The 15,024-nt window shown below is 40.2% G+C and overlaps 1 protein-coding gene across 5 annotated transcripts in view; it reads left to right on the forward strand.

Annotated features, from left to right (window-relative positions):
* Positions 1–677: 677 nt before the first annotated feature.
* LOC135205284 (uncharacterized) overlaps positions 678–15,024 on the forward strand; it is a 290,446-nt gene continuing 276,099 nt past the window's right edge. The window contains exons 1-2 of one of the 5 annotated variants that reach the window (XM_064235667.1): positions 679–1,295; positions 11,454–11,518. The gene's annotated coding sequence lies outside the window, so the exon portion shown is untranslated. Of the gene's footprint in view, positions 1,296–11,453; positions 11,519–15,024 lie in introns of all 5 variants that reach the window. The other 4 variants (XM_064235663.1, XM_064235668.1, XM_064235666.1 and 1 more) reach the window with 4 other exon arrangements.

A 15,024-nucleotide genomic window follows, 5' to 3' on the forward strand; every position in this document is an offset into this window, starting at 1 on the left:
TATAGTTGAAAAATGTCAAGCTTTGGAAATAATCATTTAAAGAAATCGTATCACATTCTCCATCACTTATAGTTAACTATATTCCAAACTTTTTAAGGAGCTGGGATTTAATATGTCAATCTAATCTTCATCGTTAATAAATACACATTCTTTTGGGACAGTCCTCTGACACCTGAATAAATATGCTCAGCCTGGCTAAGTGACTTAAATTCATTATACTACTGTGAGTGCAGGTCAGAAGATAAACACAATTCTTATGAGGGCCTGGGATTCGAACTGTGTTTGGTGTCTGGGTGTATTAATTTATAATCATATATCCTGTTGGGGGATAGTGCCACAGTGCACCTCATGCCGAGCACCGTATAGGCATTAGGCCTACTTGGGGTTCCTTGCAGCTTCCATTCAGACCCAAGCTGCAACCCTTTTCATGCCTTTTACTGTATCTCCGTTTAGTCTCTCTATATATTACATCTTACTTTCCAAGTATGTCTAACAATTGATTAATAGTGCAACTGCAAGGTCCCCCCCCCCAAACCCCCCCCCCCCAAAAAAAAAAAAGGGTTAAGGGACGCACATACGAATAGGAGCTTTCAAATCTGGGACCCCTGCCCCCCTTTCCCAAGTTTTTTTTTTCATCCAAGTTGATAGATATGTAATGACGAATATAGTATTTGATTAAAATCTTGATTGAATACATATGAAAATTAAAAGAAAATACTTTAAGCGAAATAACACCTAGGCCTAGCATGGGCTTACAATGAAAACAATGACTTACGAATCTTTATTTTTTTTCTTTTGCGAAGAACACAGTCAATAACATGAAATTAGAAGGATTTTATTTGTTCATATAATGCCCAAAAGTGAGTAAATATGTATTTATTAGTAAGTACGCCATTCATTCAACACTCACCGCTACTTTATTTTTTATTTCGAAGAACAAAGTCTTAATCAAGGCTATGAGAAGGTGTTATTGTTCTTACATGGCCTTATATTTACTGCAAAAGTTAATAACCATGTATTATTTGTTAATCTAAACGAAATATATTAATAGGAATTTTAGATTTGACTTGTGATGACTTAGAATTTTGAGATATTTGCTTATTACGATGAAATGTTGGAACCTGACGACCGTCCCGCGGGAAGGCGTCGGCGTAGATGAATGGACTATATTTGTGCGCGAGTGAATTACTATAAATCGTATCGTTGGTGACGTTGATTTGGATTTATGCCGCGACATTAATGAAGATTCTCAAGCGAACAATTAGAGGCGAGATTTGCAGAATTTAATCGCGAAGGTAACTATGGTTTACCGTCTTTGATGTGGTAGCCTAAAGTGGCCGTACTCCCGATGGGGCGGGGCAGACATTTTCGGTTCATTCTCACCGTATTTAACGTAAATCGCAAAGGAATTGAATAAAGATGCAATTAAATTATTCAATTAAATCAAGGTAGGCTTTAATCTACCTTTAATTTAATAAATAAGAGGGGAGTCTGTCAAGGACGAAGGTTTATCGGAGAGGTATAATCTCGCAAATCATGGCATGCATAGCTCTTAATCATTTCGTTATTTATTCTTATTTTTTCTCCGCATTCGATCCAATTTTGGGTATTTCTCTCACAGTGAAGACCTGGGACATTTCCGGGGAGTGTCCCCCTGTTTAGTCTGGGTTCGCCCTACTGAGTATACTAGCTAGTATAGTAGTACCTAGAAGCAGCCTGCCCTGAGGTACTCCAGCTGCATTGTACCCGTTGGTGTTCCTCTCTCTCTCTCTCTCTCTGATATGTAGCACCAGGTGGTGTTGATCTCTCTCTCGCTCATCGTCTCTAATGTACCAGGTGGTGTTGATCTCTCTTATCTCTAATGTAACGGGTGGTTTTGATCTCTCTCCCTCCCTTCAAGGTACCTGGTGGTGTTGACACTCTATCTCTCTCTGTCCCTCCAATGTACCAAGTGGTGAGGTATTGATTTCTTCTCTCGCTTTCTCATTCTGATGTACCAGTTGGTGGTTGGCATCTATCTCAAATTTAGTTACTAATGGGTGGCGTGTTGATATCTCTCTTTATACCCTAAATGTAACCAACCAAGGCGGTGGTGTTGATCTCTCTCTATCTCTAATGTAACGAGTGGTGTTGATCTCTCTCCCTCCAAGGTACTGGGTGGTGTTGACTCTCTGTCCCTCTCTCCGATGTACCGAGTGGTATTGATTCTCTCTCTCTCTCTCTCTCTCATGTACCTGGTGGTGTTGATCTCTCTCTGATTTACTAAGGTGGTGTTGATCTCTCCCTATCTCTAATGTAATGGGTGGTGTTGATCTCTCTCACTCTCTCCCTCCCTCCCTCCACGGTACCAGGTGGTGTTGACAACTCTCTCCCTCCAATGTACCAAGTGGTATTGATTCTCTCTCTCTAATGCACTAAGGTAGTGTTGATCTCTCTATCTCTAATGTAATGGGTGGTGTTGATGTCTCTCTCTCCCTCCCTCCAAGGTACCGGGTAGTGTTGTCACACTCTCTCTCTCCCTCCAGTGTACCAAGTGGTGTTGATTCTCTCTCTCCTCTCTCTCTCCTCTCTCTCTCTCTCTCTCTCTCTCTCTCAGATGGACTAATAAGTCTTTGAGATATCCTAATCCTGTTTTAATTTTTATATTAAATTGCCGAATGCTTCTAGGCCTAGGTGTAGGGTGACATAATTGTAAGAGAATTTTTTTTTTATCCACAGTTAACATTGTTCTTTAATGTCAATATGAATAAGTCAACAATTTTCTATAATGTAAAGAGGAATAAAGAATGTACTACAGAGAAGTTTTGTTCCAACAGAAATGCAACCATCCCAAAGATGGGTGGTACCATCAGTGCACCCCTCGCATTGCTTCAACCCCTTTCTTTCTTTTACTGTACCTCCTTTCATATTCTATTCAACAAAAATATGCTAGGCTTTACCTATAACCAATATAACCATCTTAGGCCAGTCCATGCATTGGACATTGTGTTACTTTTGGGGGGTCGGGGGAGGCGAAATCCTCACAGCCAAGTCAGTGCATGGCGTCTTAAGTCTGCTCTAGGTCAGGTCATGACAACCCAAGGGGGTTGGTGCGTCACTGCACGTCATGAGGTGCATTACTTAAGGTTCTCTGCAGCATACCTTCGGCCGGTACATAGCTGCAACCCCTTCCGTTTCTTTTACTGTCTCTTTCTTCCATCTTACTTTCCAACCTCTCCTAACAACCATATACAGGCAGTTTCCAGGTTACGTAAGCCGAAAATCGTCGTAAGCCGGAACATTGTCAAAAATCCTAAGAAAACCTTACTTTTAATGCTTTGGGTGCATTGAAAACTATGTAAACTGCATTCTTATTGCATTTTTCATCAAAAAAAAATTTAAATATTGATTATTTTGCATTTTTGGTGTCATATTTCATCTGCCAGATCAGCGTTTGTAGGCGTCGTATCTCTGGAGCATGCGTCGTAACCCTGGAAATAATTTCTGATAAATATAATTGAAAAGCGTCGTAACCTCGGAACGTCGTAAGCCGAGACCGGTGTAACCCGGGGACTGCCTTTACTCTGTAAGAGCATGCCATTTTATATATACTATGCAATGTGTCAATCTGGTTTTTCATGTCATTTCCCATGGCCACTAATGCAGAATAGCATGTCAAAGACAGTAATCAGTAGTGGGAGCGTTGTTAATTTCTTTTTAACTGAACACTTAAAAAAATAGTTTTCCAAGGGTTGCATGCCCTGAGGAATGATGCCTGTTAGCAAGTGGAGCCTTCGTCGCCCGTGTCTTCTTTGTGGATTCCCACGGCCTTTCATACTCGAGAGTGTTGCTTATTAAGGAAAAATTTAGGCAGATTGCTGTTTGGAAGTTCTCTGTAGAGGAGTCAGCTTTCAAATGTCAGCCTTGCACTGTCTTCACTTTTGAAGACCACTTCTCATCCTTTCTTGTGTACTACACTACACCACCTCCTTGGTGAGAGGTGAGGTGGTGAGTCATAAACTATCCTTACAGAGTTGACTACAAAAGTCTGCTATTGCTGCAGCCTTTACACTGTTACCTGCAGAGTCTGCTGTTGTTGTTACTGCATAGAGTTCAGTGTTCTTGAATATCCAGAAGCAGTGTTTTTGCCTATGGAAGGTGCCTTGGCACATCAATTGCAAATTCCTTAAGAGGAGGAAAGCTGTTCCTAAGGGAAGAGGGAATGAAACATTCACCACCAGTACACCTTAGTCAATCTTCCTGGTGCTGCCCCTTGCGTTTTTCCTTTACCTTCCTGTCAAAGTAGGATGAGAATCCAGATGACCTCAGAAAAAATGTCCAAGAGGCTTTTGAGTGAATGCTCTTAATAGCCCCAAGAGAGGGGAGGGGTCGCTCGTGAACACAGGGGTGATTAATTACTTTCTGGCCTGGCCATTGTGGGCTGAGATGAATGTGGTAGACTTTTTCCCTGTGCTTCCCTGGAAGTACACCTGGTTAAGCTAGTATGACTAATAATCAGCAAATTTCCAGAAGCTCTCAAGTACGTAGTGGTTTTAGCTCTTTGGAAATACTACACTGGGCAGAGCGCCTGAGTGTATCTGGTCTACAGTCTAGGCTACACTACTGCATGACTTTGGACTGTGGAAAAGCCTCCTTGAGGATGTCATGTAATTGGAACTTAAAACTGCAAGCAAAGATGCAATGCATTACTACCCTGATACAATTCTTGTATTTAGATAATTTACTGACTTTTTTTAATAACTTGTAACTGTTTTTCTAATTACTGATCTATCTGTATTTCTCGTTGCGTAATGTTACTTTGCAAATGAACAACATAATATTATTTGGAAGCTTGAATTTCAAGTCGGTGGCCCTTGGGAGCTTCTTCCATATGAATACGGTTCATCTGAATAATAATAACACTAATCCAAAGAAAACTGATTAGCACATGAAGCAATAAAATGGGAAAGTAAATCCGTAGTTGGAGGACTGCAGGTCATTGAATGCTTTCTGCTGTATACATTTTAAATAAAATCAAACGGATACTACGAATAGTATAATATAATAAGAACAACATCAACAACCATGACATAATTATCCTACAGACCACAGTGTGCAGGTCCTGTACTTGGTAGTATCCTGCCTACTCTATGTGCTTGGCCATCAGAGTCTATGAGTGATGACAACATTGGGGTTGTTCCCGACACATTTGCTGTTTGTACACAGTGCATGTGTGTGCCCATTCACTTGTAGAATACTAGGAACAGGTAGTGAAACAGAGTGCTCTTCCACCATGTTTCAAGAGTGCTACTATGACCTTCACCTCCACTCATCAGTGTAGGAGCATCGATTCCTTACATGTGTGGTCATGTTAGTGTTATCTCTCCCTCTTGTTAGTGAGTAACACGGCCTTTGGACTGTATATGAACAGGATGTTTGCATGCAACTCAATTGCCTTACATCTAAGGTTGCTGGGTGTCTGCTTACAGACCTGGAGTCCCTTTTTTTACATGATGGCACTTGACTTGTTCTCTCGAGTGGCCATTCTTGGTCTGTGCTATTTGTAAAGCTTATGCAGTTGAGTCAGAGTACTTCTCTTATGGTGTGTGTATGCAGTGCTGTACCATATGTATGCAGTGGAACCTCGACATACGAAAGTCCCAACTTACGAAAAATTCAAGTTACGAAACCAAAGACGGAGATTGTTTTGCCTCTGCATACAAAAATAATTCAGGTTACGAAAGGGTGTTACTGTAGAGTCCCGAGATTCGCCGGGACCACCGAGAACAATTTTAAAACTTGCGCGCCTCTAACTCTGTAGACTTGCCACCATCCTCCCACTCTCCCATTGGTTCCTGATGCTAGTCACCACCGTAAGATCCTGCTCTCCTATTTGTCAGCATCTACCCCATCATGCTCTACGTAAAGGCGTCGTTCGGCCCCTTCGTCGCACCAGTGTTATTGTACGCACGCGGAATTCATTCGTTCACATATACGATTTCGTTTGTTAAAGTAAATTCGTGTTAGTGATTTCGCTTTGTACTTTATCGTGTTGTGTGAGAACTTAATTAGTAACTTAATTACGTATAGTCATGGGTCCCAAGAAAGTTGCTGAAGTTCACGGAAAGAAGAGGATGCTTTCTATGGAGACAAAGATGGAGATAATCAAGAAGTATGAGGCTGGCATGCGGTTGAGTGTGATCGCTAAGGAATACGGCTGAAATCCGTCGACGATAGGCACCATCCTTAAGCAGAAGGAAGCCATCAAAGGAGCTACACCTTCCAAGGGCGTGACTATTTTGTCCAACAAGAGGAGCCACGTGCATGATGAGATGCAGAGGCTGCTTCTTGTATGGATAAAAGACAAAGAAATCGCTGGTGATACGATAACCGAGACGGCAATCTGCCACAAGGCCAGCGCTTTTTTCAGCGATTTGATTGCCCAGGCCGAAGACGACGGAAGAGAAGGGACATCGACGCCAACCCCAGACTTCAAGGCTTCTCGTGGGTGTTTTGAAAAATTTCCTGAAATGGACTGGCATCCATTTGGTGGTGCGGCATGGGGAGGTTGCCAGCTCGGACACGAAAGCGGCCGAAGCCTTTATTAAGACGTTCGACGAGATGACGATCAACGAAGGCTACAGTTCTCAGCATGTCTTCAACTGCGACAAGACTGGCCTTTCATGGAAAAAAATGCCTCGTCGGACGTACATCACGGAGGAAGAGAAGAAGCTACCCGGGCATAAGCCTATGAAAGACAGGCTTACACTCGCACTATGTTCCAATGCTAGTGGGGATTGTAGTGTCAAGCCCCAACTTGTCTATCATTCGGAGACTCCTCGAGCCTTCAAGGCCCACAAAGTGCTAAAGAAGAAGCTTCCATGTGGAGGGCTAATGGAAAAGCCTGGGTAACGAGACTTTTGTTCACCGAGTGGGTAAATCTGTTTCGGCCTGACAGTGAAGAAACTCTTGGAAGAGAACCGCCTCCCTCTGAAATGTCTGCTGGTGTTGGACAATGCCCCTGCCCACCCTCCTGGCCTTGAGGAAGATATCCTAGCAGAGTATTCTTTCATGAAGGTTCTTTATCTTCTGCCTAACCCACCCCCTCTCCTCCAGCCCATGGACCAGCAAGTGATATCGAACTTCAAGAAGCTGTATACAAAACATCTTTTCAAGAGATGTTTCGACGTCACCGATACCACAAACCTCACCTTGCGTGAATTTGGAATGAGCATTTCGATATAGTGACATGCATCTGACTCATCGATCAAGCTTGGCCGGAGGTTTCGAGGTGAACCTTGAATTCTTCGTGGAGGAAACTCTGGCCTGATGCCGTATCCGCCCGAGACTTCGAGGGATTCGACGTGGGTGAAGCTGATGCAGATTCAGAAACAGTTGACGATCCTGAAACTGTTTCGCAACCAGATATTGACGAGATCGTTGCTCTCGGTAAGTCCATGGGGCTGGTTGTCGACGAGGACGAAATCAATGACCTTCTCGAGGAGCACCAAGAGGAGCTTACGACGGATGGCCTGAAGGAGTTGGAGACCATGCAACATAACGTCGTTCAAGAAGAGTTCTCTAGCAGTGGCGAGGAGGAGGAGGTGGACCCTATGACAACAGCAGAAATTAAGGATGCTCTAACTGCTTTTCATAAAGTGCAATCATTTGTAGAAAAGACACACCCTAAAAAGGCTTACGCAGGTCGTATGCTGCGCAGTTCGATGACGTTTGCCCGAGTCGATTCAGGAACATTGTGAAAAGCAGGCAGAAGCAATCTTCCGTTGGATAGTTATTTTTTAAAGAGGCTTTTAGTAGGAGTAAGCAAACCGGAAGATCCAAGTGATACGAAAAAACAGAAAGTTGAAAGTGGTGACGAATGTGAAATTTTGGAAAAAATGTAAAGTAGTAAAAAAGTAAAAAAAAAATTAAAAAAAAAAAAAAATTTTAATTTTAAAAAGTTTTTTTGTAAAGTTAGGGGTTAATTTTTTCTGCCATTTGTTAATGTGTTTCGTAAAGTTTAGTTAATGTTTTCTGCCATTTGTTAATGTATTTCGTAAAGTTAAGTTATCATGTTTTCTGCCATTTGTCCTTCTCTGTCACCACTTTCAGAGATCTCCTCACTCGAAAGGTAAGGTTCCACTTTTACTACGTACGTATGTACGTAACAGTATTTCTTGTACCATGTACACTAATACACTTTATTTACAGGTATGTAGTACATTTAGTAGTACAGGTGGCACCTCGAGATACAAAATTAATCCGTTCTGAGGCGGCCTTTGTAACCTGAGCTTTGTTTTTCGTATCTTGAACTGCATTTTACATGTAAATTGCCTAATTTGTTCCAAGCCCTACAAAAACCCCCAGTAAATTTTATAATAAAGCTAAATTGACCAATAAACAATGAAATGCAACAATTGGACCATTCATACCTAACTTAATACGTACTACTATGTATCTGTAAATAAAGTGTATTAGTGTACATGTTATACAAGAAATACTGTACGTTACATACGTACTTATGTAGTAAAATGTGGAACCTTACCTTTCGTGAGGCTATCTCCGAAAGTGGCGATAGAGGAGGAGGAACAAAACGGCAGGAAAATTTGTTACATTGTACGACACTTAACTTAACGAAACACATTAAAAATGTCAGGAAACATAAACTAAACTTTACGAAACACATTAACAAAACCGCAACACCCCTTAACTTTACAAAAAACTTAGAATTAAATTTTTTTTTTTTCTTTTTTTATTTACATTTTTTTTTTTTTTTTTTTACAAAATTTCAATTTCTTCACCACTGAATGGATGCCAGTCCGCTTATGGAATTTATCAAACCACCCCCAAGAAGCCTTGAAGTCTGGGGTTGCCGTTGATGTCCCTTCTCCTCCGTCGTCTTCGGCCTGGGCAATCAAATCGCCGAAAATAGTGCTGGCCTTCTAGCAGATTGCCGTCTTGGTTATCGTATCGCCAGCGATTTCTTTGTCCTCAGTCCATAGAAGAAGCAGCCTCTGAATCTCATCATGCACGTGGCTCCTCTTGTTGGACAAAATAAGTCACGCTTGAAGGTGTAGCTGCTTTGATGGCATCCTTCTGCTTAAGGATGGTGCCTATTGTCGACGGATTTCGGCCATATTCCTTAACGATCACACTCAACCGCAAGCCAGCTTCATACTTTTTTATCATCGCCATTTTGTCTGCATAGAAAGCATCCTCTTCTTTACGTGTCTTTCCGTGAATTTCAGCAACTTTCTTGGGACCCATGACTATATTGTACGTAATTAAGTTATGTAGTATACTAATTAAGTTCTCAAACAACACGATAAAGTAGTACACGAATTTAAGTTAACAAACGAAATTGTATATGTGAACGAATGAATTTGCGTACGATAACACTGGTGCGAAGCAATGGCTGAAGAAGAATGCCTTTACGTAGAGCACGATGGGAGAGATGCTGACCAATAGGAGAGCAGGATCTTATGGCTGTGACTAGCATCAGGAACCAATGGGAGAGCGGGGAGGATGGTGGTGAGTATTCAGTTGGTGGCGCGCGAGTTTTAAAATTGTTATCGGTGGTCCGGGCGAATCTCAGGACTTTACAGCAACAATCTTTCTTATCCTGAACTATTTTCGTATGTAGAGCCAAAAAAGATCTTCGTATTTGCTTTCATAACTCGAATTTTTCGTAAGTTGATCCTTTCATATGTCGAGGTACCACTGTATATGTAGTTTAAGTTAGGTATTGAATGATCTAAATTGTTGTATTTCATTGCTTATTGGTCAATTTAGCTTTATTATAAAATTTACTGGGGTGTTTTTGTAGGGCTTGGAACGAATTAGGCAATTTACATGTTAAAATGTGGTTCAAGATAATGAAAAAATCAGGTTAACGAAGGCCGCTTAGAACGGGTTAATTTCATATCCTGAGGCACTACTGTACTTATAAATTGTAGGTATGCATACAAACCTTTGTTCTTTACATAGGATTTAGTTAGTGAATGGTTGTTGGAGGAGCTGTTTAACTTTCAGAGAAGGTTTTGAACTATTAACAGGTAGGGGGAATTCTGCCCACCTGTCAATGTGCGCTCCACTTTGCTTCTGGTCACTGCCAAGTGAAGTTTCTGTGCTTCTCTGCCCCCATTTGCTTTGTTGTGATTGTTGTTTTTTGAGTACTATTTTGCAATGCAAATACCCCCGCAGGTCAGTTTAAGCCTACTTCATTGGAGAGGAAACTGAAGGTGTTTAAGCACTGACCAGGGAAGGACAGGTCTTGCAATGGGTTCCTCTCCTCCGTAGAGATTGACCCACACATGTGCTTCATGCCACAAGCATGGTTTTAATCAAAGCAGCCTATGCTCATAGAGCCAGGTTTGGCCTTCTGAATGGTGGGTGAAGTTTCTGAGAAAGAACTCTCACCCACGCACTCTCTAGGAGTGCAATGCTCCACTGGTGACAGCTCATGCCAAACTTTCACCAGCTGTTAACCCTCCCTAGGGAATTCTTTTCCCCTTGCCAAATCCTACTGTTGCTTCTGTAGAGAGCCACAGGGGTGGAGAGGGGTTACAACCAGCCTGGTTCCATTCCTGGGTAAATCAGATAGATTGCAGGTTAGACAAGTCGATATTGTATGTTGTTTAGGTTATATCAGTTAGGTCTTTGACTTTGATCAGTGGTAGAGAATAGTAAGTGACCTTCATCATATAATGCCCTGATGTCCACATATCTGCTGTTTTATCGTGTTAGATAATCTCGGGTATACTATAACATTTCAGATTGTCCATGCTGAAAAAAAAAGTTATAAGTCTGATGTTGCTTGTTCATCTGTCAACTAAAATGAGTAAAGATTCTTATTTGTCTCATATTTATGTAATATTAATAGAAATAGTATGGAAAATAAAACACTGACCTAGAGCCTCAAAGAAATAAGATTAACAAAATATGTAGTACCACAGAGACTGGTTGGTTGGAAACCAAAAATTCAAGTATTACTGACAAATACCATTGAATAAATGATTCACAAGGTACTTATCTCCTTTGCTTTCAGGCAGATTGGAATGGTCCCCCTTTTTTTTTTCCCTCAAAGCACATAATGTAACTAGTGTAACTGAATATTTCCATGTCATTTCGAAACATGGTAAAAAAACAAAAATTTTCAAGTTCATCAAAATCAGATGAAGGATTTTGACTGACTTCATAGTCCTGCTTTCCTTGTTCAGACCCATTAAACGAACTTCTTTGATTATGCTGCTATATTGTGTGATTAGTTAAGTTAATTCCTCAATGTAACAATCAGCCATTTTATATTGCATATTTTGTTAATTATTTGTTTTTATATAGTATATATATAAAAATACTTTAATTTTGTCTTATTTTCCCAGTCAGTTACCTGATCTTTTCCCAGTCAGTTACCTGATCTGCCTGAACATACATTGAATGATTGTGGTCTTATTGTCTTTGTTTACTTACTGCAGGCAAGACATGACCGGAATTTAATGTGATAGCATGTCCCACGAATTCTTTTTAGAAGATGTAAGAAGTAAGTGTCATTTTATTTTACGTTGCTAACGTTGTTTAATGTAATTTTTTTTATTTAATCTGTTTGTACACATGCCTTCTTGGTCTCAGGATTACGTATTAAAAACTGTTAGTTGGGTTGCGATCGAGTTGCTAGAAAATGTCCCCGTAGTGGAGGGGCTGGGGTAGTCGTCACTGCACCTTACGTGGTGCACTACAGGCAGTACTTAAGGCTCTGCAGCATCCCTTTGGTCCCTAGTTGCAACCTCCTTCATTCCCTTTCCAGAGCCTCCGTTCTTCCATCTGACTTTCCACCCTCTAACAATTGTTTTAAAGTGCAACTGTGTAACGTTTTGGATGAAAATGCATGGAAAATTTGTTTTTGAAAGCAATTGGTGTTATTTTATTATTACCACCCCAAATATTGGTACAATACGTATTTAAAAGGTTTGGAAACTTGGAATGAAAAACTCAAGTTATAACATTTGTTCAAGCATTTAATAAATCAAGTAGTATTGACAAAAGTTTATTAGGTCATTGTGGTAAAAGCATTAATTCAAAATTTGTTGAACAAAATACCATACAGTAAACCCCTGGATTTGTTTGTTTGTTTGTATGGTGTTTTTACTTTGCATGGAACCAGTGGTGTCACGGACACCGAGGTCTGCTACAGGTACTTAATTTTAATAAACAAAAAGAATTCAACACCAACAGTTAAAACTGGGGATACGAATATATAAAGAAACAAACAGAACAAAGGTTTATTTACAAGCTTACTAACAAAGATAAATGCAGAATGGTTTCTCCTATTTACATAACAAAAGTAAAATCTTATTATACGTGAACTGGGGAAACAGTGAGGTAATGAAATACTTGCTGACCAGATTTGCAGCTGTCGAAAATCAATGCTCGAAGCGATGGCTTCACAAAGGAGAACTGTAGAACTTCAGACGTCTTCTTGACTCCATACTGCAGAAAGCTATGTCTATTCTTGATACTCGAAGGGCAGGTTACTCCTCAAAACCACCTTGAAGGACGTTTCTTCTCTGAAGGCTTGCTCAACATCGGAAAAACTGTCGCTCTGACGGGACAACTTGACTCGAATCCGATCAAACTCTCGTGGGCCTTCTTCCTCTCTTATCCTTGGTCTGTTCCTTCTTCTCTTATCTCTCTCTCTGATGATATCTCACTGATGATCTGATCTCTTCTACTTCCTCAGGATATATATATACTATATATATATATATATATATATATATTATATATATATATTATATATATATATATATATATATATATATGTATATGTATATATATATATGTATATGTATATGTATATATATATATATATATTATATATATATATATATATATATATATATATATATATATATATATATATATATATATATATATATATATATATGATCTGGGATGGGGCTAAAAGGGGCGGAGCATAACAGCGAACATCACAGACTCCCGACAAGAACTTTTTAGAAGGATCTCGACGAAATGTTGCATCATAATATGCTGCGTTTCTACCGACGTGTCGGTGCCTGTTGAGTTCCATATCCCAGCTGGCGATTCTAGAACAATCATGAGAACAGGTGCCTCCAACACATGCGCAAAACCCTCCTATCTGCAGACCTACTTGAAGAAAATGCATTTTCCTTTCCTTTAATATATTTTACTTTGCTATAGAGCGATTACCATGACACGTTCCCCCAAAAGGAAAAAAAAATGAAATCAACTGATTTTATTTTTTTCTAAAGAGAAGCAAGAATCAAACCGCAGGGGAACAATTCTGCATACAGCTTTAATCCGTTAAACACGCACCCTTCTCCATTCACTCTCCCAATCGTGCCAAAACCGAAAACGGTCATTAGGCTACTTGTTCTGACAAATCTCTAGAGAGGCTATCAGCTATAAAATTATCCTTTCCTCTTAATTTTTCGTTTTCTGGACTCTGATTAAAAACTTGAAAATACTAAAACACTTGCGTTTTTCTCAAAACTAATTTCTCTGTGGCACCGTTACTACGGACACGGGCGGTGGCCACGGCACGGGGCGATCTTTATAATTCTGAAGCAAGTTTACATGCATCCCATTTGCTCTAAGCTTACGCCCCCATCGATTACATAATTTTCCCTCTTCTCTGAAATTGGAAAAGGACCTTTGAACATATAAGATAAGGAGGGACCTTCTTTCTGGAATAAGACTAAAACTTTATCTCCCACATAGAAACTTCTTTCTTTTGCTCTAAGATCATGTTTCCGTTTAGTCTCCCCTTGACTCCCACTCTCATTCTCCTTCGCTAGTTGCCAAGCATCTCTTAAATTGTTTTTATAATACTCTAGATTAGTTGTGTAGTCCTCACTACCTTCTTTAAGCATTAAGTTACATTTTAACATTTCCAAAGGACCTTTAGCGGTGTGACCGAAACCAGCTCGAAAGGATTAAATCCTGTAGTGTCGTTCGGCGCTAACCTTAAAGCTAACAGAACAAATGGTAACTTTTCTTCCCAGTCATATTCAAAGTTACTACACAATTTTCGTAAACAACTCTTTAACGTTTGGTGAGACCGCTCCACTATGGCTTGTGATTCCAGGGTGATAGGTGTGGAAGTTATGAGTTTTAATGCCTACTCTTTCATTCTATCCCTGAAATATTTGGATACAAAATTACTACCATTATCACTGTATAGTACGAGGCAGACCAAACTTAGAAAAATAATCTAACAATCGTTTAACTACGGTCCTTGCGTTACAGCTTCTAATGGGTATCGCTTCTGGATAGCTAGTTAGTCTATCAATGATTGTCAACAGATATATATACTCCCTCCCTTACTTCTAGGCAACGGTCCGACCATATTAATAACTACATTCTCAAAAGGTTCGCCTACTGAAGGAATGTTACACAACGGAGCTCTGGGAATTACTTGATTCGGTTTCCCGGCAATTTGCCATTCATGACAGCTTAAAACATACCTCTTTACGTCACTCCTCATTTTAGGCCAAGAGTACGCCCTGCAAATACACCTGAAAGTTTTATTTACTCCCAAATATCCTTGCTCATCATGTGCTAACTTCAAAACTAGTTCACGAAGCTTCCTAGGAACCACTAATTGTTCGGTGATTTCCTCTTTACTACCTGACTTAGGACGAACATAACGACACAAAACTTCGTCTTTCAAACAAAACGTTTCCTCACACACATTATCGAGATCATCGTCCAACTCACATTCAAAAATTCGGATTAGTGTCTCGCCTTCTCTGAAACTTGACTAGCTCATCCTTATTCAAAAGGTTAGGGCCTAATTCATCACCGTAACTATTACTTGATTCGGGAAACCGAATCAAGTAATTCCCAGAGCTCCGTTGGGTAATATTCCTTCAGTAGGCGCCTTTTGAGAATGTAGTTATTAATGTGGTCGGACCGTTGCCTAGAAGTAAGGGAGGGAGTATATACAGTACGCGCGGAAAGTATACGTAGCTGGTTCGACGCCGCCAGCCATTATTTTCCGCGGGT

Source organism: Macrobrachium nipponense, chromosome 49, assembly GCF_015104395.2.
Source record: "Macrobrachium nipponense isolate FS-2020 chromosome 49, ASM1510439v2, whole genome shotgun sequence".
NCBI lineage: Eukaryota > Metazoa > Arthropoda > Malacostraca > Decapoda > Palaemonidae > Macrobrachium > Macrobrachium nipponense.